Source organism: Ambystoma mexicanum, chromosome 1p (genome assembly GCF_040938575.1).
Source record: "Ambystoma mexicanum isolate Mex_15411 chromosome 1p, UKY_AmexF1_1, whole genome shotgun sequence".
In the NCBI taxonomy this organism is placed as follows: Eukaryota; Metazoa; Chordata; class Amphibia; order Caudata; family Ambystomatidae; genus Ambystoma; species Ambystoma mexicanum.
Window position 1 is genome coordinate 1,423,323,685 of NC_090921.1, and position 24,874 is coordinate 1,423,348,558.

Consider the following 24,874-nt stretch of genomic DNA (forward strand, 5'->3'; position numbering starts at 1 on the left):
ATAGACATTTTTTCAATTCTCCAAGCTGCGCTAATGGCTGGAAATAGATAATCGGTTTGGTATTTGTAGAACTGAGTTTTCGCAATGAAATGGATTCCCACAAACTGAAAGAAATACTCTAACTTTTTAAAACTTGAACCACTAAAAAGTGCGGCCGCTGCACAAAGTAGATTGCCTGCTGGCAGTTGCCCCAGCATGGGTTGTGCAGACCATGAGAACGGATGATATTGTGTACAGGTAGCATGTATTTTAAGGTTAGTGCCTCGAATTGCACGAGTCACATTAATCAATGGCTCCCCACATACTTCCCCACCAACCAAATGCCCACATTTCAGCATAATAATAATATCAATCAAACAACTATCGAATACAATGAATTTGGCCTCTGTCCTTATACTGTCACTCTGCATCCCAGCTGGTTCGGCCTGTAACGTTGAGGACATGTCACTCACAGTAAAGGTACAATCTCTGATATCGTCTTCCGCTATGTTCAGTGATATTGATGGTGTTTCATTGTTGTCCATTACATTCTCTTCCATTGAAACATCTGTTCCTTCTCCGGCGATGGGAGAATAAAACAATCTCTTCAACTTTCTCGCGGTCTTGGTTTTTGCGGGTGTGGATTCTGTGAATTGATCTCCGACTGCATCCGAACTACCAGGAGGACATTCACTATCAATGGCTGGTGGTGGTATAGCTCCGTTGTCAATCACTTCATATTCTTCCCATTGGCACGATGCATCTCCAGTCTCAAGTCCCTGCCAAAAGGTTTGACAAGCAACATCTCTCGTTCGCTTCACTGTCTGTGTAGATCTAGTTCGTACATCCACTCGCAACTAGAGGACAGATTGGAAAAGGGGTGTTCAGTTTAAACACAGCTTACAGTATTGAACTATTAACAGTGAAAAACAACATAATATAGTGACCGGGACACTAACCTTCTTTTGCTTTCTTTTCTTTGAAACTTTCTTGCCTCGAACTTCAACATCTGGACGCTGTTACTCCGACTCGTGTGTGCATGTCTCCACTTCCTCTTGCGATGCAACGACTATATTTTCACGATAAGCACATCCATCACTCACTGACGCTCCATCGACTCCCTGAAACATAGAACTTTCATTAGTATGTATAATAATATTGAAAACACAAAATGTACTTGGGGACCAATACCCACGTACATCTCAATAGCAAAACACGAATGAACGCGTTGTGTAGAACATTCAAACGACAATTATTCAGGCATTGTTGATCTAGTTAGATGGAACTGTGAAGATCCATACCTCGGGCTCCGCATAGACTTCCATTGATGATATTATTGAAGATGACGCTTCAGCAACTCCCTGAAACACAGTAATTGCATTAGTATGGAAAGAACATAAACCTTGTGCAGGCGTCAACGGCTCATCTAAATAGACCTGCACAAATGATCAGTTGTCAAAAATAAATAATGGATATCTAAATATGATTCGATTTGCTCGATCGTTGGAAGTGTCACCACCCAGAGATCTGCATCGACTACTAGGGGTGATGTTCTTGTAGAAGAAGCTCTGTCATCTCCCTGAAACATAGTACTTGCGTTAATAAAGAAGGAAGTATAGCGGATGTAATCACGTCATATGATCTCGCTTGATCGAACTGTCAGTATCCATACCTCGAAATGCATAAGAACATCGAGGGACGCTGTAACTGCGGTGCACACTTCTGCAAGCTGTTGCGCCGCCCCGTAACTGCATGCTCCCCCTTCTTCTTGGACTAATGCTCCATCGACTCCCTGAAACATAGGACTTTCATTAGTAATGAACACAATATTGAAAAAAGAAGACACATAGGAGGGCGACGACAGAAGGACATATCAATGGCTAAAAAAGAAAGAAACATTGTGTGTAACAATCACGCTACAATCTGATCTGAGATCTGATGATCTCCATCGATGGAACTGTCCGGAAACGTACCTCGAGCATCTGAGTGACATCAACGGTTGTCGTCAATGCGTTGGACTCCTCAGCATCTCCCTGAAAGACAGTACTTGCATTATTTTGGATAACAATAATTATAACTGAAAACAAAGACTAGAGGACGAGTACAAGGCTGTACCATTAGGTAAAATAATTACACGATAAATTAAAACTATTGATTTACATGCCTAAAACAAGTCAGTGGCAGAATAGCTAAGTAAGATTACCCGATAGGCGCTTGAAGTGGCTGATGACTGCAATAACGACACGGATGGAGAATCTTCCGCCTTCATATTGAGTGGATACATAAATGGGGAAATTATTGTTAGCTAATGCTACACACTACCGCAAGGCCGAGAGCTAGATCAGTAAACTTGACTCACCAGTGGAGGGATGTGGACGAATAGAGTGGGAATAGCGGTTGAGAGCAATTTTCGCCTTGCTCGCGGTGTTTTCTTCTTTATTAGCAATGATGTGGAGTACATGTCTGAGCTAAAGTGCCTGCTGCAGATGCGGTATCGATCACCCCTCTTGTCCGCAAAGACTTCTAGGACTCTACTTTCAAGCTCAGACGGTGGATATCCGCAATATCGGACCCAATCTCTTATCTGATCTATTGTCTTAGGGAAAACATGCATTATAGTACCTTCAGATTTATTATGGGTCTTCGAAAGGCAACCGCCAATGGAACAGGCAGGCATTGTGGAAAGTTCTGAAAAGTAAAGATCAACAAATCTCAATGAATACCAATGTGTTAAAAAATTAAATGACACATAAAAGGTCCAATGCAAGGTTCGGTTTGGTTCTTGGAACTATACACGTTATTCACATGTGGATAAGTATATGAATAACTTTAAAAAAATAGAAAAATAATTTGACTAAACTCAGAACATGTGACTAGTTCCTTGCATGTACTGTCTTGAACGAAAAGAAAACATGGATGCAAGATGACTACTAGCAAATAGATATAAATTAAAAAATTGGACGCAAAATGATTATGGTACATGGCCTTACCTTGACGAACAAACAGTTAGATGCAGGGATCAGAGTAGTTTGTTGTCGTAGAACAGGGAGCAGTTCACAGGTTGCAAACTGACGAGTACGCTCGAAGTGGTCACGGAAGTTCACAGAGACGAAGAGCAGATAACCAGCACCTTCACGGGTTGACTAGCAAAGCGCAAAGAAGTTCTCATTCGAAATATGAAGTGGGTTATAAAGAATTTGAAACAGGGGTGTGTTTGTGAATGAATGACGTGTATATGTCGTGGCATTATGCGGTTTGCAGGGGGGCGTCCAGCGTGAGGGGGGATGCTTGGCAGGAGTCACGGGGCCTGGAGGTAGACATGGGAACAACAACCCATGCTCTATAGACCACTTTGAAGTGTACATGGTCTTTGGCACCTCTTGGCCTTTATCGCTCCCTGACAGCTCCACTTGCCAGCGCAAGTACCCCGGTGCGAACTGCCTTTGATAGGGCGGGGGGTGGATTGGGCGGTGGTCGTGCAGACAAGACACAGGAAGACTCGTGAATGGAGACACACTTATGTGGATTGCAGGGGGGCGTCCAGCGTGAGGGGGGATGCTTGGCACGAGACACGGGGTCTGGAGGTAGACATGGGAACAACAACCCATGCTCTATAGACCACTTTGAAGTGTACATGGTCTTTGGCACCTCTTGGCCTTTATCGCTCCCTGACAGCTCCACTTGCAAGCGCAAGTACCCCGGTGCGAACTGCCTTTGATAGGGCGGGGGGTGGATTGGGCGGTGGTCGTGCAGACAAGACACAGGAAGACTCGTGAATGGAGACACACTTATGTGGATTGCAGGGGGGCGTCCAGCGTGAGGGGGGATGCTTGGCAGGAGACACGGGGTCTGGAGGTAGACATGGGAACAACAACCCATGCTCTATAGACCACTTTGAAGTGTACATGGTCTTTGGCACCTCTTGGCCTTTATCGCTCCCTGACAACTCCACTTGCCAGCGCAAGTACCCCGGTGCGAACTGCCTTTGATAGGGCGGGGGTGGATTGGGGCGGTGGTCGTGCAGACAAGACACAGGAAGACTCGTGAATGGAGACACACTTATGTGGATTGAAGGTGGGCGGCCAGCGTGAGGGAGGATGCTTGGCAGGAGACATGTGGTGTGACAAGACAAGGCACAGGAAGACTATTCAATGGAGACACACTAGATTCATTTAAAAAATCAAAACAACCATTGTTAAAATATATGTTGGGTTTTATTTTAGATCTTAATTTCAATTGAACATAAATAATAAACATTACACATTGTAAAGTTCCGGTTGCAGCACATCCAGGGAAAATCCGCGGTATTGTCCACTGTCGCTGGGGAAATGTTGTCTAATGGCAAGTACCGCACAGGCAGGTATTACTCTCCGAACGCGGTGTCCGAGCCTCCCGTGAAGCCACCAAGTGAAGCAACGATAGGCCACCAGCCTGTACCACCTGTGAAAAAGAAAGATGCAATGGAACCAATTTACATGCGTTCGAATGATATGTAGATGTAATTTTATATGTGGGAGACGACCATGAAATAGTAGTGGCATCACTGACATCACAACCAGAGTATACTTACTCGTTACTCGGATTACGCGGACGAACAGTGCCGCGAAGTTCGTGCATAAGCACCATCATCATCCTCAACACGGTCCGTGAGAGGCAGGCTTCCCCGAACTCTGGCAGCTCGGTGATGCATTGCGGACTTGGCTCGCCTTCCGAAATGTAGGCCAAGCACCCGGAATTTTCACGGCAGCAGCAGTTCTCCTCCTCAGTTGGCATTAGCTCGCACCGATTGCACGTGCACCAGGTGGAGACGCCGTCCATGCGACATGGTCCAGGCTCTTCATCCGTTGACTGGTCCTCCCAACTGCCGTCCGAATCCCCATCGTTTTCACGTGCTTGCCTTTCCAGTAGTTCCTCCTCGGTGTACTCGGGCTCGTACATATACGGCATTATTGTAGCCATTGTGTGGTAAAGAAAGTAAAATAATTTACAGAGATGGTACAGGTGTTCACAAGGCCTAGAAGCGGCGAAGGTAGCTGACCAGAGCACAGAAACGAGTCACAGAATACTCAAAGTAACACAGAGAGAGGAATGGAATCGGAAATCGGCTGCTGTGTGTTGTGAAACGGTGTGTTTATACTTATTGAGGAAAGAGGCGTCCTGCCATTTCCATGGCGACACTCCATTAGCTGAGGCGCAGCGATTGTTGACACGAAACGTGCTTTGGCGTTGGGAAATGGGCGATACGCGTCTGCTGATGTCAGGCTCAGGGGCGGGGGTTTGATTTAGTGCCGCAAAAGCAGGTCAGCCAGGGCGATGCGGAAAGTGATAGGATTATCACAAAATGGCAGCTGATTTCGAGTGCGTTAATGGACGAAAAGTCGGGTAAGGTCCATAGGAAAGTTTTCTACGATCTACCGATTTATGCTTAAAAACACATGGCCGAACCGTAGGGACAATAAAAAAAAAGTCCCGGAACTATCCTTTAAGCACTACTTCAAGTTGTCCTGTAAATCCTACGAAGAGTTAATCTAACATCACAAGAAGAGCAACACATAACTCTAGATGCTTTTAATGTACATTCTTAGAATACATTAGTCAAAATAGGGGCTGCTTCACAAATCCAGGGGTCTTACTATAGGGTAGGGGTCAGGTACCGTTATCATCCTGCGGTCTAGTGGGAGACCGTTTTATAGTATGTTAGTACAAGGATAGACAAACTACCACCATGGTCTGTTGGGTTGGAGTGAGTTGAATACCATTGGGTCAGGGGCCATATAACTGGTACATCAAAAAAGAGTCAGTGGAGCGTGGGGGGTTTGCTGTCCATAATTCTTAGAACCAAGGCACTGAGGTACCAAGTGAATTTACGGCGGCATCGCTATGTTAAGGGGCATGGGGGAAGGTAAATACTTTGTGCAGGTTCAGCAGGGGGATGAGTGGGCACATCTGTTGTATTATGCATCAGTAAAGTATGAGCTTTCAATTTCTAGCACAGCCTGCAGAGGGAAGAGGGTGGGGGCTGAGTGTGCGGCTCGTTTAGTGAAAAGTAAGAGGGTTAGCCCTGTGGCTTTCCGCGCATCTACATTATAGGGTTACACGTACATTATTATAAATGAGCGACAACATTGTGCCGGTTAAGATTATATTCATATATGTACATATCACAGATCATGCTGTCGTAGGAGCATTACATTATAATACAGATTCTTCTGAATACCACGTTTGCAAGAGACAAAAATCGTGTTAACATCGCATCATTCACTGGGCTAGAGTTCTATGTCTGGGTGCGGGACACACAAAAAGGGACTAATATCGAACACTGAGGTAGTACCAGGTTGGTATGTGCATTAACAAGAAAGACTAGTTTGTTCCATTTTGCTAATAATCTGATTGGTGCAACATAATGCTCAAAAGAGGATAACTAAATATTTCAGTCAATACTCTTATTACCATAGTCGGTATTTGTCACTTTAAAAAGCTCATGCATATCGCATTCTAGAATATTGTGCAAAACAATAATCCTTTGTTAATAACGGCAGGGTCAACTTATACATATATTTTTTTGTTTCATGTGTGGGCACTCTGAACTGGGAGAGGTCCGTCTCATTTCACCCTGGGTAATCAATCTCATCACTTTGAGGTAGGGTTGTCATCTGTACAAACACTTTTAGCAGCATGGGTGAGACCGGATGGCACAGGGCTGGTACTTCAAACAGGGGATAGGGTTGGGGGTTATTTACTACATACATTCTAGTGTCAGGAGGTCTGCAAGAGGACAGGACAAGTTTGATAGAGGCATATTTGTTTTTCTCTCGGCCCCCAGTTTGGGCCTGGTCATCGTCAGGGTAAATGATGTACGGCGGAAGGTGAAAGATACAGTGTTTGCAATGTAGCTTATTCGTGCCCAATCTCCCGTGAGAACATGCCTGCGGCTGAGCCGCCAACGGGAGGAGGGTCAGGGAAGTACTGGCTCGCTGAGCGCGGTCGGGTGGGGAGACCTGTGGCCTTGCAGGTTGCCTGTGCCAGTAAGGCCTATAATTGCTAGATTCAAGATGGAGTCTTGGGGGCATTACAAAATGGAGTCTATATTGTACTAATAGTGAGTCATGCAGCTCCATGCGTCGACCCACAGCCGTCTCCGCATCCCGGGCCCAGGTGCATAGATGGCCACCGGCGAGTCATGGGCCCTACACAGGGGAGGGATGTAGAGGGAGGAGGGTCCTAGAGACCTTTCCTCCCATAAAAGATGTACAGGTAATGCAGCTTCCCCCAGTTGGTAAGTATGCTGGCAGGAAGCAGGATGTCCAGGAAGCAGGATCTTCAAAGGTAAGTCTGACCTGAGGCGATGGTGAGCGTAACGCTGCTTGCAAGTGCAGAATAACGCGAAGCGTCTTGTCTTGAGGATCAGGGCAGCTTATATAGCTGAGATTGTGGACACGCCCATTAGGGCCGGTTTACCAGCCACACCCTGCCACTCCTAGGGAGTGAGCACGTGCAAAGGCAATCCATTAGCAGCCACACCCAGGAATACACTTGGGCTGTTTAATGGATGGAATGTTCAAAGTTAATGCATCCTGCTTAATGGATGGAATGTTCAAGGTTAATGCATCTGAAGTGCTATGTCCATAATAAAAGCTTTTTGGTGTTAAATGGATGTTCTTGTTTACTTTTGTTCATGAGTCTGGCGCCAAAGGCGCCAGGACTGTGTCCACCCAGGTCTCCTGTGCATGCGACCCCTGCATGCCTGTGGCCCTGACTTCATGACCATGACAAAAGCCTGCATCTCCACGGCCCTCGAAGAATAAACAAGCATTTCAGTAGCGAAAACAGAGCAATGTCACATAACGACATAAATATTATTGCTCAGTAGACTCACTGTGGAGAATAGTTATTGTATTGTCCACTGAAAGACGAATGCGGGAAGGGAGGCAGAGCGGTCTCTGGGAATGAATTCAAGGAGAGGGGCACTGGATTTCTCCAATTCTGACTCGTTTTTTCCCACTCTGTGCCCCTTCCACTTGTGATCTGCTCTTCGGACGTGGGTAGTCACAACTGAGAAGGGGGGAGGGATGACCCATAAAGAGAGGGCATTCTGTGGCAAGAGTTAGTTGGAGCTTGACCCCCCGGGTGATACAGTCTCACTGAGTGAGAGGATGCTCTGCCTCAGACCCCGTTAGCACAGGTGATCTCTTCGCCTACCTGCTCTCGGACTAAGCAGTGTTGCAGAGGCCAAGATGAAGGTGTCTTCTAATTCCTGCCTAACGGTGATGATTAATTACTATATGCTGTTATATATCTGAATATATGTTTGTTCATATATGCCAAGTTTATACATATTTAGCTTGAATAAAGGGCTTATAACGAGCTATTTTAATTGTATTTATCACAATTAGTGTAAGTGTGATTTTGTGCCTATGAATTGTTGTGTTAGGGGCCGGGAGAACGGCTGTGTAAGGGTTCCCCTCATGTGGCCAAGCAAAAGCAAAACACACTGTTGTAGACCAGTGGTGTTACTAGGTCTGGAAAAGATCCAGGGCTACGCTAATGTCAGGACTGTCGGGACTCGGGCCAGCTAGCCTTTTGTTGTAGCCCCTGAGCTTCTTTCCGGGGCTACAACCAAAAGACAATGTGCCATAGCCCCCTCAATCCCAGCTCCCCTAACAATGTCTTAGTTATAGACCCTGCTGAGACGGAAACATCCCATAGAACAGGTATTTTGGCTGTGGTTTTTTTTTCAGTAGAGGGACTCCAATGTTTTTGTAAATCCAGCAGCATAGTCCAGTTCGTAGGTTTAGGAACACACTTCAATAACCTTTGAGCTGCACCAAGATCATCCTGATTAGATTTAGCTCAGAGCATACCAGAGGAGTTCTGAACTATTGATGGCCCTGGCTATCAATTAATGAGCGGGATGATGAATGTTTTGATCCATTATCAATAATTATTCAGGATGTTGGGGGCGTGGGCACTTTTGAGGTACCAGTGCCCCAAGACAATGTTCTCCTTCAAGAAAGCTGTGTCATTAACCATTCAAAGATTTTTTTTTCCAACTTTATTAAATATCATCATGAAAACATTACTTTGTACATATTGTAAACATTGTTGCCCAGTTATCACTCATACCATAAGAGGTTTTCTTAATATCCACACTATCCAGATGAACTGCTATTGTCACATTATTTCGCTATCATCCATTATATTATAACTCTCCTACTTATACAATGCATCTGTTTATGTGTATTGATCATTGTTTGCTGTTTTGGGTTGTCTTTTTAACATCATGTGGCAGATAAAGTATTTTGCATTTGTAGTTTTTTTGTCAAATGACATTTTACTCAATGTTTTGTTCGATATTTATACATGGAATGTTTATATTTGTAAAACATATAATTAATGATAATAAAATGATGTGACAATACCAGTTCACCCCGGATGGTGTGAATATTAAGAAAGCCTCTTATGGTATGAGCTTAGACTATATGTTTCCTGGAAGGTGAGTCTGGATATTACTCAATTGCACCAGCCTTTTTCATTTAACCAAATCTCTGTTCCTTTGCTTTAGTCTAAGCCTAAAGGGAAAAAAGGTCCACTACCCATATTCATAGCAGATTGGTAAGTGAGGTGATTACTCTGGTATATGGGTTACAGCAGGTTCTCCTCCCGTCAGTGGTGCAGAGAAAATCTACAAGTGAGGCAGCAAAGGGCATGCCAATGGCTGAGATCTGCAGAGCAGCCACACAGGTTTCCTATTCAACATTGATGCTTCACTATCAAATTCATGTTCGAGGTTTGATTTGGTGGGTTTGTTTTGCTCAGCAGTGCTCCAAATGCTGGATTGTGAATATTCACTATGAGTAAAGCTCTGTATGTTTTCAGCAACTTTGTATCAGTTGTCGTCTTAGTGAAAGTCGATGGACTTGATATGCCCTCACTTGTATAAAATGGAGACAAAGAAGGCAGGATAAGGAGATAATGTCAGGATTACTTTCGTGCAATCTGTATTAATCTGATTCCTTGTCTTCCTTGTCTCAGGGGGTCATTACGACCTTGGCGGTAAGGGGTTAACGGCGCCGGTAATGTTGCCAGAGCCGTCAACCCCTTACCGCCCCATTACGAGTCTGCTTGCGGGACCCGCAAAGGGCGCTTGGTAAAACCAGGTGCCCTTAGTGGGTCCCGCTAGCAGACCGGGGAGCTAACAACGGGCCCGTTGTTAGCTCCCTCTCCATTCCCATTGAGCCCTATGGGGGCTCGAATGGGAATGGGGATATGTACCGGGTCCGGGTTCCTTGAATGAGGAATTACCGGGTCCTCCAAGGTTGGAATGGCCCGGTAATTCCTCATTCAGGGAACCCGGACCCGGTACCCGGTAAGGGGGTAACCATGCCGCAAATTGTGGCATTGTTACCTCTAAGGTCGTAATGACCCCCTTAGTCTGCATCCTTTCAAATGATCATGTCTATCAGTGGACTTAGAACTGCCTTCCTGGTTTATGGTGGATCGGAGGGGGAGGGCCATTCTCTTACAAATCTTCTCCTTGCGGAGCAGCTATAATGAAAACATACAATAAACAAATTCAATGGACCAATACTTCTATCAAGTATTTGGGGGTACATGTCAGCAGATCTGTTGATGCAGGGCAAACTATCTGGAAATCTTTAAAACAACCTGGACCTGTCAAATGAGTAGGCTCTACATCTGCTGGGTGAAGCAGGTGGAGAAGAACCTGGAGGAGACTGAGAGTGGAGTATTTGGAGAGTGTGAATGCAAGGTATTGGGACCAATTGGGTGGTACCAATTTGGTTGTTTGTGAGTGTGTGATTGAAGAGAATTTTTGTAGGAAGAGCAGGAGAGGATTGAGAGTAGAAGTGAGAGAGAGGATAAAGATAGGAGAGGCAGGAGGATTCAGGGGTAGTGTGGGAAGTAATAAGATCCGGAGCAATGTGAATAAGATCAGAAGGGAGCTGGAGAGTGGAGATAGGAGAAGGGAGAGCTAGTGATACGACCTGGAGATGGAGTATAGAGGAGAGAGAAAGCAGGACAGAGCTGGAGAGTAGAAACAGGAGGGAGAGAGAGAGAGAGAAAGAAAGAGAAGACCAGGAGATGGGGTGTGGAGACAGAGAGAGAGAGAGAGAGAGAAGACCAGGAGACAGAGTGTGGAGAGAGAGAGAGAGAGAGAGAGGTAGAGAGAGTGAGAGAGAGAGAGTGAGGAGACAGGGAAGAGGTAAGAAAAGGTTGAGAGAGGGCCATCTGGTTGAAGAGCTGCAGGACAATTGGGCTACCCCACTAGTTCACTTAGGAAGTCCCTGATGGAGTTAGATAGATACGGCCACAGCCTTTAAAACTCAGTAGAGGTAACCTACACAGTAGAGGGTACCCTGGGCATAGAAAATCACGATGCTCCTTACTGAGAGTAGGTAGTGCGATAGTGACTACTGTGAGAAACCTGAAGGTGTCTCCCTAGCTAGTCCCCAGGGATATGTGATCCAGGTGGCCAGGACACAAACATCTCTATTGGATCCAGTTCCTGTGGGTGGACCAGTGATGGAGGATCACCTGGGGGGATCCTCTGGGAATGGGAGGGGGACACCGACGGGTGAGATGCGGTATCCGCCTTCTTTTAACACCTTTTCCAAAACACTGCCCCCCCTTTCCGACATGAACACTTTCGCACAACATGAAACACAACAGACTAACACCAGAGCCGTTTACCTGACATGTCCCAATACAAGGGTCAGGCAATTGACAAGAATCATACACACCTGATGGCCCTTTCCCTTCCCCACAGGGATAAAAGGTGGAGCACTAGAGCAAAGGACGAGCAAGGCACACCGCACAACGTGAGAGCTAACTCAGCACAGCAGTTCAAAAGGAGGAGAAAGATGGCGCATACCGAGGGAGTGAGAAGGAGAGAAGCGACATTGATCTTTCGGACCAAGGCCCATGAAACACTGCAGACCAAAAAATAAAACCGCAAACAAAGGTCATTTTGTGTTGCAGCCGGTGTCAATAGTACACAAGACTGTACTGAGTCCATTATAGTGCCTTGAATATGTCTTTCCTAACTCTGAAGCGCTTGAGGGTTCAGGAGGACCCTGGTACCTTCCCAACATTAGTCTCCAACAGCTGTACAGCACTGACTTGGTGCTGGTGCATCAGAGTAATCTTGCTTCTTTCCTTTTTAGACAGGAGAGGTGTCCAAGGCAAGCCAATGCTGCAGAGTCTATACCAGCTGAACAGTGCAACCTTCCACTGACTTGGTGCAGTAATGAAGTACATGTCGACACAATCCTATGTCCATAGCAAACGTTCAGCCCTGGTGGGAACTTCATGGCTTGTTTGCCCCAAATCGTGACAACTTGCACCTCAACCTGCAACACTTGATGCCAGGATCAACTACACTGACCCTGGACCACCCTAGCCCTGCACATTCTACAGGTTTGAGTCCTTCAATGTTAAAGGGATAGCAGAGGAACATAAATGCTGGCATTCACATGGTTGAAATTCCGGAGAGAGCAAAATAAAATGCAAGAATCTTCATCAGATCTCTTCATGACAATCGTGTGACATGCCACATCCAACAAAGTCAGAAACTATCTCATCGCACACAAAATCATGCAAGCTGTCAGTGTTAGAGGTAATATTTAAAGAATTGTGCCCTTTTGTGCAATCCAACTGCAACAGAGAGCACTGAGGTGGAATGGAGACACTATTGTACTTTGAGTACCATTTTCATAACAATGCCCAAAATGCAATTTGTGAAGCTTTGAATCTGCAATGGGGTCCATGATACTGAGTAATTGTCATAACACTTTCATGTACACATTCAGATGGCTATAATTTCTTTTCACAGCACACAAAGTAGATAAGAGAAAAATTAAACAAAGCAATATGGGGCTGGCACAAACACATGTCAAATGCATGTTTACAGAACCGGTATGGAAAAACTGTATTGATATGAACATAATCAAATGTACTGAGCATTAATTAATTTAAAACATGAATTTGGTACCAGACTCCTCACCTCTGATGGATCCTGAATTTTAGCTTCAGCACAAGATGGTGTCCCTGCTTTGGCAGTTTCCCTATCTTTCCAATACTTCACTAATTCATCGATGTTAGTGGTAGGTAGCTAAAAGTGCAGGAACATTAATTCATATGTTAATGACATTTCAGAAAAAACAATGCTCCGATGTTCATTAAGTAACATGTTTTGTGCAGATTTTACAGTGTGCTAGGAGAAGGTGTGTTCATCCATTTTGGGTAAAGCAAATACAGGTTTGTATAGTGAAATGCTTGTGGTGAAGAGATGCCCCATATGTGTTCTTAAAACATGTATTTGTACCTTTCTTAGAGCTGTCCACTCTGTTAAAAGATCCATGCCAATGACTTATACTTAACAGTATACTTGTTGCATGCTAATCCCAACCACTTGGTCCAGACCTCTCTGGTTGAAACTGTTTTGTAACATTTACACATTATTGCAAACTAAACCAGTGTGATCTGTCTTGCTGATCATTCCCATTGGTGTACAGTGATTAAATTCATTTTAAAGGCGGTAGATTTGGTTAAGTCCACCAAGTAAATACATATGCAATATGTGGAATCGTTTGAATCTATACACCACCATACCACCTACTATCCATCAAGGAAATTTCACCCCCAGTTTTGAGCCACATCAGCAAGGCATTGTGGGAATACAAATTAGCCTAAATTCAATCCTTTTTCTCCAGAAAATTGTCTTTGTCTCAGAGGGAAAAGCTACTTTATATATAGCTTAATCAACCCAAGACAGACCTTTTGCAAGGCTGTCAGGACAACTACATAACTGGTTTAGTCCAACTACACATTTGGTTTCCTACTTATTCAGTATCATCAGAGCAGTATAGTCTTCTTCTTCTTCTTCTTTTTCTTGGAATGGCTCCTCAAAGGCAGGAGCCAGCGATTTTCATCTGGAGAGATGATGTTCACCGTCATTTACCCTTGTCAGTCACGCAACTCTGCTAAAGCGTCTCCCACTTCCCAGTGTCCCTAACATATTGAAGGAGGAACCTGCACTGCTTTTCCTTGGACCCCGTTTTGAGGTGAAGCAAGTCAACTATACTCTTCATTGCCACTCATCCTGGCTATTAGCAATTCCCTCTGCAATCTGAACTTTTTGCATTTTATCATATAGTGATCCACCATTTCTGGGCTTCCGAACTCTACCCATCTTAAACTTCCATCCTTTCAAACCTTCATGACCCACTTTTAGCTTAACAGGAGCATTGGGCCATGTGTTATAAACCCCAAGAAAGTGATGGTTGGTTTAAAAAGGCTTGGGAAAAAAAACCTTTCACCTTAAATGATGAGGTAGAATAGTCAATTTGAGCCAAGTCACACAGTCCACAATACCACCTACTAGCCATCGATGGAAAGTTCACCTCTAGTTCCGAGCCACATCAGCAAGGCATTATGGTTATGCAAATTAGATCAAATACTCTGCAGGTCAAGCCTTTTTTAAACACACCATAACATTCTTTGTGTTTTGAAAACATGTCCCAATGCTCCAAACACAAAGCTGTAAGGACTATGTTGCACTGATGCCCCCCTAATGGTTTATGGTTCTTCTGACAGCCTTGAAAAATACCTGGCTTGGGTTGATTAAGGTATGTATGAAGTAGTACTGCCCTTTAAAACAAATACAATTTCATGGAGAAAAAGGTTTGCATTTGGGCTAATTTTTATATGCACAATGCCTTGCTGATGTGGCTTGGAACTGAGGGTGAACTTCCACCAATGGCTACTAGGCGGCATTGTGGAATGTGTGACTTTCCTCAAAGTGACTATTCTAGTTTCACATTTAAAGGTGAAAGGTATTTTTCAAGCCTTTTTAAACCCCCCATAACTTTCTTTATGTTATGTGTATATATATATATATATATATATATAATATATATATATATATATATATATATATATATATATATATATATATATATATATATATATATATATTATACATTCTAGGGCGGAGGTCACTGCCATATACTTAAGGTGAGTCGGACTACCATAGTAACCTCGAAATATTCTATCGCTAATAACATTTAATTTGTGTAATGGATTTGTTCAAAATATTGAAGTAAATTAGAGACGCGCCCCCCCCCCTCAAAACTGCAAGAAAGAAGAAAGGTTCATTTAAAAAGAATTAAGTTATTAAGAAAAAATAAAAAGACCATTAATTTTCCCATATACAAACAACGTACATTTTTCCCAGAATGCACAGCCCAAACCGATGGATGTATTTGGACCAGGTCCAAAACAACTTGGGCTCGAAGAGCTTACGGAGGACTTTTTGTGGTTTTTGGTTATTCTGTGCAGTCGTTTTTTAAATATTTGATGGCGAAGGGGGTGCCCTTTGGCCAAAATAGATAGCTATATCTCAGGCAAATTGCAGAAACTGGCAGTTTTGAAATGAAACAGCCACTATCTTTGTTTTTGTTCGGTGTAAGAAATAGCCATGTAATTAGCCGAGGTTTTCGGAAAATAAAACGCAGCAAAAAAGCCTTTCGCAGGTAAAAAAACATGCAAACGCCATCAGTCTAGAGGCGCAATGGAGTGGCCATAGGACACTAAGTGAAATTTGGGAGTTGGAGGGGGTTTGGCCAGTGTATGGTCATGCTGTTCAGTGTCAGTGTCGAAAGCCCGAATGTCATCACTATAATTTAGACAGTTTGGAATGTGTTTGATGACATTGTAGATTTCGGTCTGAAATATTTACGCCAACGACAACACTCCGAAACGGAGACTTTTGTAGCGATGAAGCACCATAGGCATCAGAAGCATGGTGATATATCTTGATTCATGGCGTAGTTTTAGCTGATGGTAGCCCTTAGTATGATCTAGTTTTGAGAATACTTTCGTCCCATTCAGCAGATGTTTCATGTCCGTAATGGGACTTGATAACGGTCCCTCCTGATTGCTTGGTTGGGTCGTGTCATGTCTACTCACAGTTAATTAGCATCTGAACCCTTTTTTTGGTACTGGTACAATGGGTGACACCCACGATGTGGGTCCTGATGCTGGCTCAATGATGTCTTGTTCCAGTAGTTTATGTAAGTCATCCTCAACCTGTCTATGAATATTCATTGGTATACCTATGTAGTGCTGGGCCACTGGTGAAATCATGGGGTCAATGTGTATCGGTATTTGTCTATGCTTCAACTTTACCATTCCTTTGAATAGCAGCGGGAAAAGATGGTCCATCTTCGCCACTGTATCTATGTACTTGTGTGCCATTAATCGATACAGTATGTGAATTAAGCCTATGTGCAGTGCGACCTTAAAGCTTAATATGCAGTCGCTTTTGGCCACTGCCTCCAATACATGTATGTGTAGCTTCCTTGTCTGTGTGTTGCATTTGCATGTGGTTTCAAAGTATCCCTTGCACGGCAGTGGTTGCTTTGACCCATTTGGGTAGATGTCCACCTCCGAGGGTCGTAACCGTGGAGCTTTTGGGATGGTCTTGTATACTTCTTCACTAATCATGTTAACAGTGGCTCTTTTGTTCACCAGGAATTCTAACTGCAGGTTGTTAATTTAAAGTAGCAAAGTCGGGCTGTGTTCCGTGGCCTGCTGACTTTCCAAAGCGTTCAGGTAACTCTTCGCCTGTGATCATCTGCAGATGAGCTCGACCCACTTTCTGACAGAGATTGCTTGACTAGGTATCGTACATCTTGTCTTGCCCTACTGGATGGGTGTGATGATGAGACAGAGGTCATTCTTCTTTCCGACATTCTTCTGACATCAGCCGATACCTCTTCCCATCTCCTGCCATCTTTGTGCCTTCCTGGCGGTCTAGCTGCTTTTCACGTCGCTGCCCCTATTGTAGTCATCCTTACCTTTGTTGTACTTTCTCCCTCCCCCTCAGTGGATTTCTTGACATCCTGCACAGCCTTGAAATGTTTTTCTCTTCCACATGCCGAGTATATTCGTCCTATTGTTGGGTAGGACACCTTGTATGGGAAATCGGATCCACACTGAAAACAAAATTGTTCGGCTTGCCACGTGATGAGGGTTGTCATGGTCATTTTGTTCACCATTGCTGTCTTTGCTTGAGTGATTTTAGTTTTAGTCATAGCTTCTGCCTGCCGCTCCACTGCCGGTTCCACTCTCGCTAGCATCAGTATTTCTTCCAATGAGTGTGACCTCTGCAGCAATTTCTTCCAAAAATTAGGAGACTCACATCCTGCAATTGGTCACATCCTGCAATTTGCCAGATCCTGCAATTTGTCTCGGGAGGATAGCTCAGAGGCAACAAGCTTGCCTTGGAAGCAAGACGACACAGAGTAATGCAGGTTCGATCCCCACTTAAAACCTCTGGGTATTAAGCGCATTATAAATAACTTATCATATCATATCAATTATCTGAAATCTCAACGCTTTGTTGATTGAGTAATTATTGAATGCGGAGGATTTGATCCATGTCCGAAGGTGCATCACAAATGTGTTCATAGATTCTCCTTTGTGCTGCGTCTTGGTGTGGAATATTAGGAAACAAAAAGGGGGGCTCCAACCACATAGCTAATGTTATATACTTTCTATTAGAGTCAAGTATTTCCTGTGTTGTATCATTTGCAAATAAATGCTTTAAAAGTAAGCTAAGTATCCAGTAGTAGGGTTATTTTACTCTGGAAGTAAATTCCATATACACATCTTGGGACACCAATTTTGTGCTCAATACAAACTGCTTTTATTTAGCAGGTCCAGTTCTCTCACTGGATTGTCACTTGTTGTAGTCATCTTTTAACAAATGAACAGAAAGTTTTTTCGCATAGTACTCAACCACAACACAGCATATAAATCAAAGGTGTGTTAGTACTTTTTGTGAAGTGTTACATCATGTTCACAGTTTAGTAAAGAAAACAAGCCAAAAGACAAAATCACAGTATTCACGCATTTTGGTAGAGTAACCTACACAGTTTCTACAATTATTGTGTTGATCCAAAGTGACAATCTATCTATCAACCTTGTCTTTTGGAAAAAAAATGAAGTAGAGTATAAAGAGTGGGCTAATCTAGAATGCCTGTATAGGCTGTAGAGTTAAATCTAGTTTAAATAGCCAATTCTAAGATGGGTTTAAGGATTCCCACAGAGTACCAAACCGCGTCTTGGTGTGGAAGACATGTCTTTCAAAATTAATGTTTGTGTGAGGTGTGAAATATTGGATCAGCGCTGTTCTCAGCCCCCGTAAGGTGTCAACTGTGTCCTCCAGCAGCTCGTCTTTGATGTCTCTTGTAGCTAGTCTCACTGCTAGTGTTAGGAGACATTTCTTTCTGTGGTCGTCCATAGAGCCCAGTGCAATATGTTTCAAAATCCCTCACCCATCTCGCCCATCTGGGTACCATGTTGCTGGTGTCTGCCAGGTCAAAGACTCCATGGGTTGAGCGTAGTCACAGCCACTGTGGTTGGAATGTCTTCATCTGACAAGGTGACTTTGTTGTTAGTGTCTCCTTCTCTTTCTCACCTGACATGGCCTCTATTGCATGTAAAGACTTTTTTAGCGCTGGAATGCTCAGCAGACTCCGGATTCTCTGTGACTCGCTCTGGAGACTCATATGGTCCTGATTAGCCAGGGTTTGCCATTGCCAGCCCGCTTATCACTGCCCTTCTGCTTGTGTAGTGACTGCCGCACTCCAGCAGCAGTGCATTCCCCTGTTCTCGCTCTGCACTTCACTGCTGCACCCCAGTGAGTCCGGGCTGGCCTCCGTGCTCCGCTGTCATGCTCACGGTGTGTGCGTTGTTCTGGTTCCTTGCCGAAGCTCCTTCGCCCCTCGGCGGTTACGGACAGGGCCTGGGGACGTCTGCCACATCGCCAGTGTTGGATCCCATCCCAGTGGGACCACCACAGGGAATCAGGTCGCTTCACGCACACAGCGCCTCCTCTTGGAAGAAAGATGCACAGCCTCGAGCTTGGTGCAAACACCATTATATTCCTCACCTTCCTGCCAAGATGTTCTCTTTCCCCCTCCACTTCCCTTCTTCCTCCTCCCCCCTTGAACCCTGCCCCGTCCCCACAACTAGAACGTTCATGTCAATATCACACTTAGAGTGCATGGTTGTAGTGTCCTCTTTTCCCAGACTCAGACAACGCTGTGGTCCTCCACTGTGGTCCACCCCCCATTGTTGCCTGCTTGTAAAACTGCTATAAGGATAAACCCTATGCCCCTAGTGCCTAATCACTGTCCCTTCAAAGTGGCAGAATAAGGGCGTTGCTCATCATGATGATGACACCTTCTGGGCAGATATTTGTCCATCCAATGTGAGGAGGACTAACTTGTGTCCCATCAGCAGCTGTTCAAGTAACATTGAGCGGAAAACACCAACAGGTGTGGAAATACCACAACATAAGCAGAAAGACAGTGCATTCAGGGAAAGGACATTATCTGCATTAGTGTTCAGAGAAAAATTGCCAATGTCATATACAGTAAATAATGGGAATTTTGCTGGGGCAGCCATTACCTTTTAAACGTTTACACCAGAGAACGAATGCAAATAAAATGGTAGAGTGTCCTTGGATTAGAGTATGGTGGGCATTTTACAGCAGAGGGTGGGCAGATGAGAGAAAACATGGCATGGCCTACAGTATGAGCCAACGCAGCTCAGTGCATACCTGAATACCAAGGAATTATGACAGCACTCAACCGTACAGCACTTTCCACAACTGAATATGGTTTGCAAGTAAAACTTTTACAAACTGACTTTGCAGATAATCAACAATGTCACCTGCTTTTTTTGCTTCGCATTGGTGCCACCAAGCACTCTAAAGCTGCTGTAAAGTGGCTTCTGACCCACAGCATGGATGCAGTTACTATGTGCTGTATGGAAGTAACTAGCAGACTAAAGGGCAGAGGAGAAGGGAACAAGGAACAGAACAAGGGAAGATAGGTGAGGTGCAAAAACAGGAGCACATGGACAGATAGGAAAAACAGACTTGGCCAGAGCAAAGAGAGCAGCTTGGACGAACACACACGTCATGGCTAGAATGGCAATTATATGCAGCGGGTGCGACGCTGGGGATGTATGGTCATATGGATGTCTGCAAGTGACGTTTGTTGTCCCGGAAGTGACATCCATTTTATCGGAAGCCACTAGATAAACCATGTTGGAGTGGTTCAATGGGTGCAATATTTGTCACCAGTTGGGCATGAGCTTGGAAAATAATAGTGCAAGGGAGAGAAGGGCACGACTGTTAATGCCAAAAAGGGTGGCACAGTGGAGTCGAAGCACAATAAGTGCCATTTTATTTATAGTAATGAGGTGAGACGCACCAGAAATAAGAGAAAGTTCATCATCTCTGTACATCTGACACATAATAGAAGTCTATACATTCTGTGACTTGTAGTCCTGGATAAATAATGGACACACCAGAATAGCTAATTGCTGCTGGACAAATGTCTCCAGAATGTGAAGGTGTAACATTTAACTCCTCTCCCTCCTTCCAAGACCATTAGAAGCACTATTTGGCAAATTACTACTGACATAGGCTCAATATATTTTGGAAAACAATTTGAGAATTAAATAGGCGAACTTCGAATATTGTACAGTATTGTGTACCACATGTACACCACATGTTCAGCAAATGTCTTTTGAAAGTACATCAGTCCCAAACCTTTTATGCCATCCAATGTAGTTGTGGACCAGTGCACTTCAAACTGTGGGGCTGGTCCCTCTAAAGGGGCCCGAAGGATGGCTGGGGGATGTGAGTTCCTTCAAAAAGTGAGCACAGTGAATGCTTTTACTAGGAAATATAAGCAGATATGGCATCCGGTGGAGGAGGGCTTTGGGGCCTGGAAACACTATTTTCACTTAAGGGTGGGCTCGACAACTATATTTCTACTGGGGGGGAGGGCTCACCATAAAACGTTTTGAATTCCACTGTTTTAGACCACGGGTGTTGCTAGGGCTGGAAAATATCCAGGCTACACTAATGTCAGGAATGTCGGGACTCGGGGCCAGCTAGCCTTTTGGTTGTAGCCCCAGAGCTTCTTTCCGGGGCTACAACCAAAAGACCATTGTCTACGGCTCCCTCAACCCCCGTTTCCCCCCTAACAATGCCTCTGTTGTAGACCCTCCTGAGATGGAACTATCCCAAACAACAGGTCATTTTGCTGTGTTTTCTTTCAGTAGAGAGACTCCAATGTTTTTGAAAATCCAGCAGCATAGTCCAGTTCCTAGGTTTAGGAACACACTTCAATAACCTTTGAGCTGCACCAAGATCAAGATTTAGCTCAGAGGATGCCAGATGAGTTCTGAACTAATCATGGCCCTGGATATCAATTAATGAGCTCAATGATGAATGTTTTGATCCATTCCCAATGATTATCCAGGATGTTGGGGGCGTGGGCACTATTGAGGCACCAGTGCCCCCAAGACAATGTTCTCCTTCAAGAATGCTGTGCCATCAACCATTCAAAGATTTATTTCCAACTTTATTAAATATCATCATGAAAACAATACTTTGTACATATTGTAAACATTGTTGCGCAGTTATCACTCATACCATAAGAGGTATTCTTAATATCCACACTATCCAGGTGAACTGCTATTGTCACATTATTTTGCTATCATCCATTATATTATAACTCTCCTACTTATACAATACATCTGTTTATGTGTATTCATCATTGTTTGCTATTTTGGGTTGTCTTTTTACATCATGTGGCAGATAACAAAGTATTTTGCATTTGTAGTTTTTTTGTCAAATGTCATTTTATTCAATGTTTTTTTCTATATTTATACATGCAATGTTTATATTTGTAAAACATATAATTAACGATAATAAAATGATGTGACAATAACAGTTCACCTGAATGGTGTGAATATTAAGAAAGCCTCTTTAGTTTTGTTGTCTTTATTGCTTGTGTTAGGTAGAATTATATGCAGTACCCTTTGGGAACACCACACACAATTAAGACTACAAGTGACAGTACAAATTCACCTATGGTACAAGCCTGTACTACACAGTTAAAGTGGTAGCGATGGCTGAGCAGCCAGACATATCTCAAGAGTAAGTGAGCAGTATCAAATAGTTACACAAAGGACAGCAATTACTATGATTCAAACAAACACTGACTCAAGGTTTCCAGCAATTTAAAAGGGAGGGAAAGACAAAGTTAATAGACATTGAACCACACCAACAGGTAAGTACTCAGGGCAATTGAGCAAGAGGAACTACAGTGATAGAATCAGGGAAAAAGGGCTTAGTGTAAAAGTCACTAGGTCAAAAGTCTTTTTCTCAAGATCACACAGTTTAGGGTAGTTCGCGGTAAAGTTTGTGCCACGAGTTCCGGACGGAGTTGATCAGCAGAAAAGTTAGTTCAAAGAGAAGAGAAGGACAAGCCCTCGGATTGGAGAAAGATTTCACACACTTTCCCCGCGGCTGAACGAAACAAACAACTGGATTTGCAAAGTACCTTAAAACGGAGAGGGAACTGTAGCTGAGGCGGGCATTCCTAGTAGTTCCTGCAGGATCACGATTCCTGAAGCAACTGTCGGACTGACACGAAGTAGGAAGACTGGAGGGTCCTGCACTACCCAGGGAAGAAACCAGCAGCAGAGCAAAGCAACGACTAAAAGGTGCGCTCCTTAAAACCCAAGGTCTGTGGTTAAAAGAGACTATATAAAGTTAATAGCAACTTTACATGTTTCTGGGAGACAGTAGTTAGTCCCAAAAAAAATGGAGTCAGTGAGAAGTCTTAAAGACAGCCCTGTGTCACTGCACTGAAGGCGCTGTGTAACACACATAAAGATGATGCCCATTGAGTAGGTGAGGCTCCAGAGCCCAAGATCACACAAATGGTAAAAACACACACAGCAAAACACATGTGAGAGTGGGAAAAAGGCTCACACTCTTACCAGGTGAAAAAAATAAACCTTAGAAATCCAGCAAAGCTGCTGAGGGACTCAGTAGGTAAGGGAAATTAGCCATTTTGGAGAATTCTCCCTAACAGCTTGGTGTCCAACTCACAAGTCCTGAGATATTGTTCCAGGCACAGCCAGACCGTGGCATTGGGAGTTGATCCCTTTACTGAGCACTGGCCAAAAACTGTCTTCATCTCTTACCTTTGTACTCTCCCATTTGGAGAATTCTCCCTAACACTCGCCCCCCTGCCTCCCTAAACTAAGGGACAGGAGGATTTAATCCACTCCTGGATGAATCTCTACCTATAATTGGTTAAAAACATCCTAAAGAGACCATAAGCATTTTGGTGGTGACATCCTGCTATGTGCTCAATGGTGAAATCAAACCCTTGCAGGCAGATTGACCATCTTAGAAGTTATGGGTTCTCCCCTTTCATTTGCATTAACAATCTCAAGAGTTGGTGGTCAGTTTGAATCACAAAAGTAGATCCATACAAGTATGGTCTAAACGTCTTCAAAGACCACACAATGGCATAACATTCACGCTCTATGGTTGCCCACATTGTTTCTGGTTCCTTCAGTTTCCTACTGATGAAACAAATGGGGTGCTCCCTACCTTTCTCATCCAGTTGACTAAGGACTGCACCTATAACTGTATTGGATACATCTATCTGCACAATGAAGGGTTGGTGATAATCAGGAGCTCTTAGGACTGGAGCTTGACAAAGGGCTTTCTTCAGGTTTTCAAAGGCTTGACTGCACTCCTCATTCCATCTAACCTTTTTAGGGAATTTTGGAGAGGAGATCACATTCAAGGGAGAAGCTATGGTCCCATAGTTGTCTATGAAATTCCTGTAGTACCCAATGAGACCCAAGAAAGCTCTCACTTGGGTTTGAGTAGTAGGGGTGGCCAGTTTTGCACAGCTTGTACTTTGCTGGGCAATGGCCTTATTTCACCTCCTCCTACCTCATGACCAAGGTAGACCACTTTACTCTGACCAATTTGACATTTGCTTGCCTTTATGGTCAGATGGGCCTCCTCAAGAGCCTGCAAAACATATCCCAGGTGATCAATAGGTTCTTTCCATGTAGGGCTGAACACTGCAATGTCATCCAAGTATGCCATGCAGAAGTCCTCCATCCCATTCAGAACTTGATTAACCATCCTTTGAAATATAGCAGGTACATTCTTTAGTCCAAAAGTCATAACCTTAAACTGGTAGAGGCCTGCTGGGGTGGAGAATGCAGTTTTCTCCTTGGCATGGTCTGTCAATGCTATTTGCCAATAGCCTGAGGTTAGATCAAATGTACTGAGGTACTTGGCTGAACCAAGTCCATCCACCAGTTCATCTGTCCTAGGCAAAGGATGGGCATCAGTCTTAGTGACTGCATTTAGAGCTATATAGTCCACACAGAATATCAACCCCTTGGATCCTGCCTTTGGTCCTAGAACAACTGGACTAGACCATGGACGTGTAGATGGCTCTATAACCCCAAGATCAAGCATCTTGTTGACCTCTCTTTTGATGTGGGATCTCACATGTTCTGACATTCTGTAACCTCTGCATTTCACAGGTAAACAGTCACCAGTGAGAATATCATGCTGGCCCCAAGGGGTCAATGTCATGATCACTGCTTCCAAGGAGCCAGGACCAGCCCAACGTCCTTGGAAGCAGGCCCCTAATCCTAAGCCTAGGCACCAGCCGGTCCCCACTGGGACCTTTTGGACCTTGTCCTGGCGCCGGTGGCACCAGGCTCATCAAAGCCATCGGTCCCGGCACTGGAAGCGCCGGGCTCATAATATGTGTGAAGATGCTTGGGTGGACTTACTTGCAGCAGACCATGCGGCTTACTTACCAGCTACATAGGAATCCTCTGTAAGCCGGAACTATTTTCTTACCTGGGTGGGGCAAGCTCCACGCCCTGGATACAACACTGGAACTCTTCTGGAACAGGAACTCTTTTCTTACCTAGGCGGGGCCGTGGAGGAAGACGC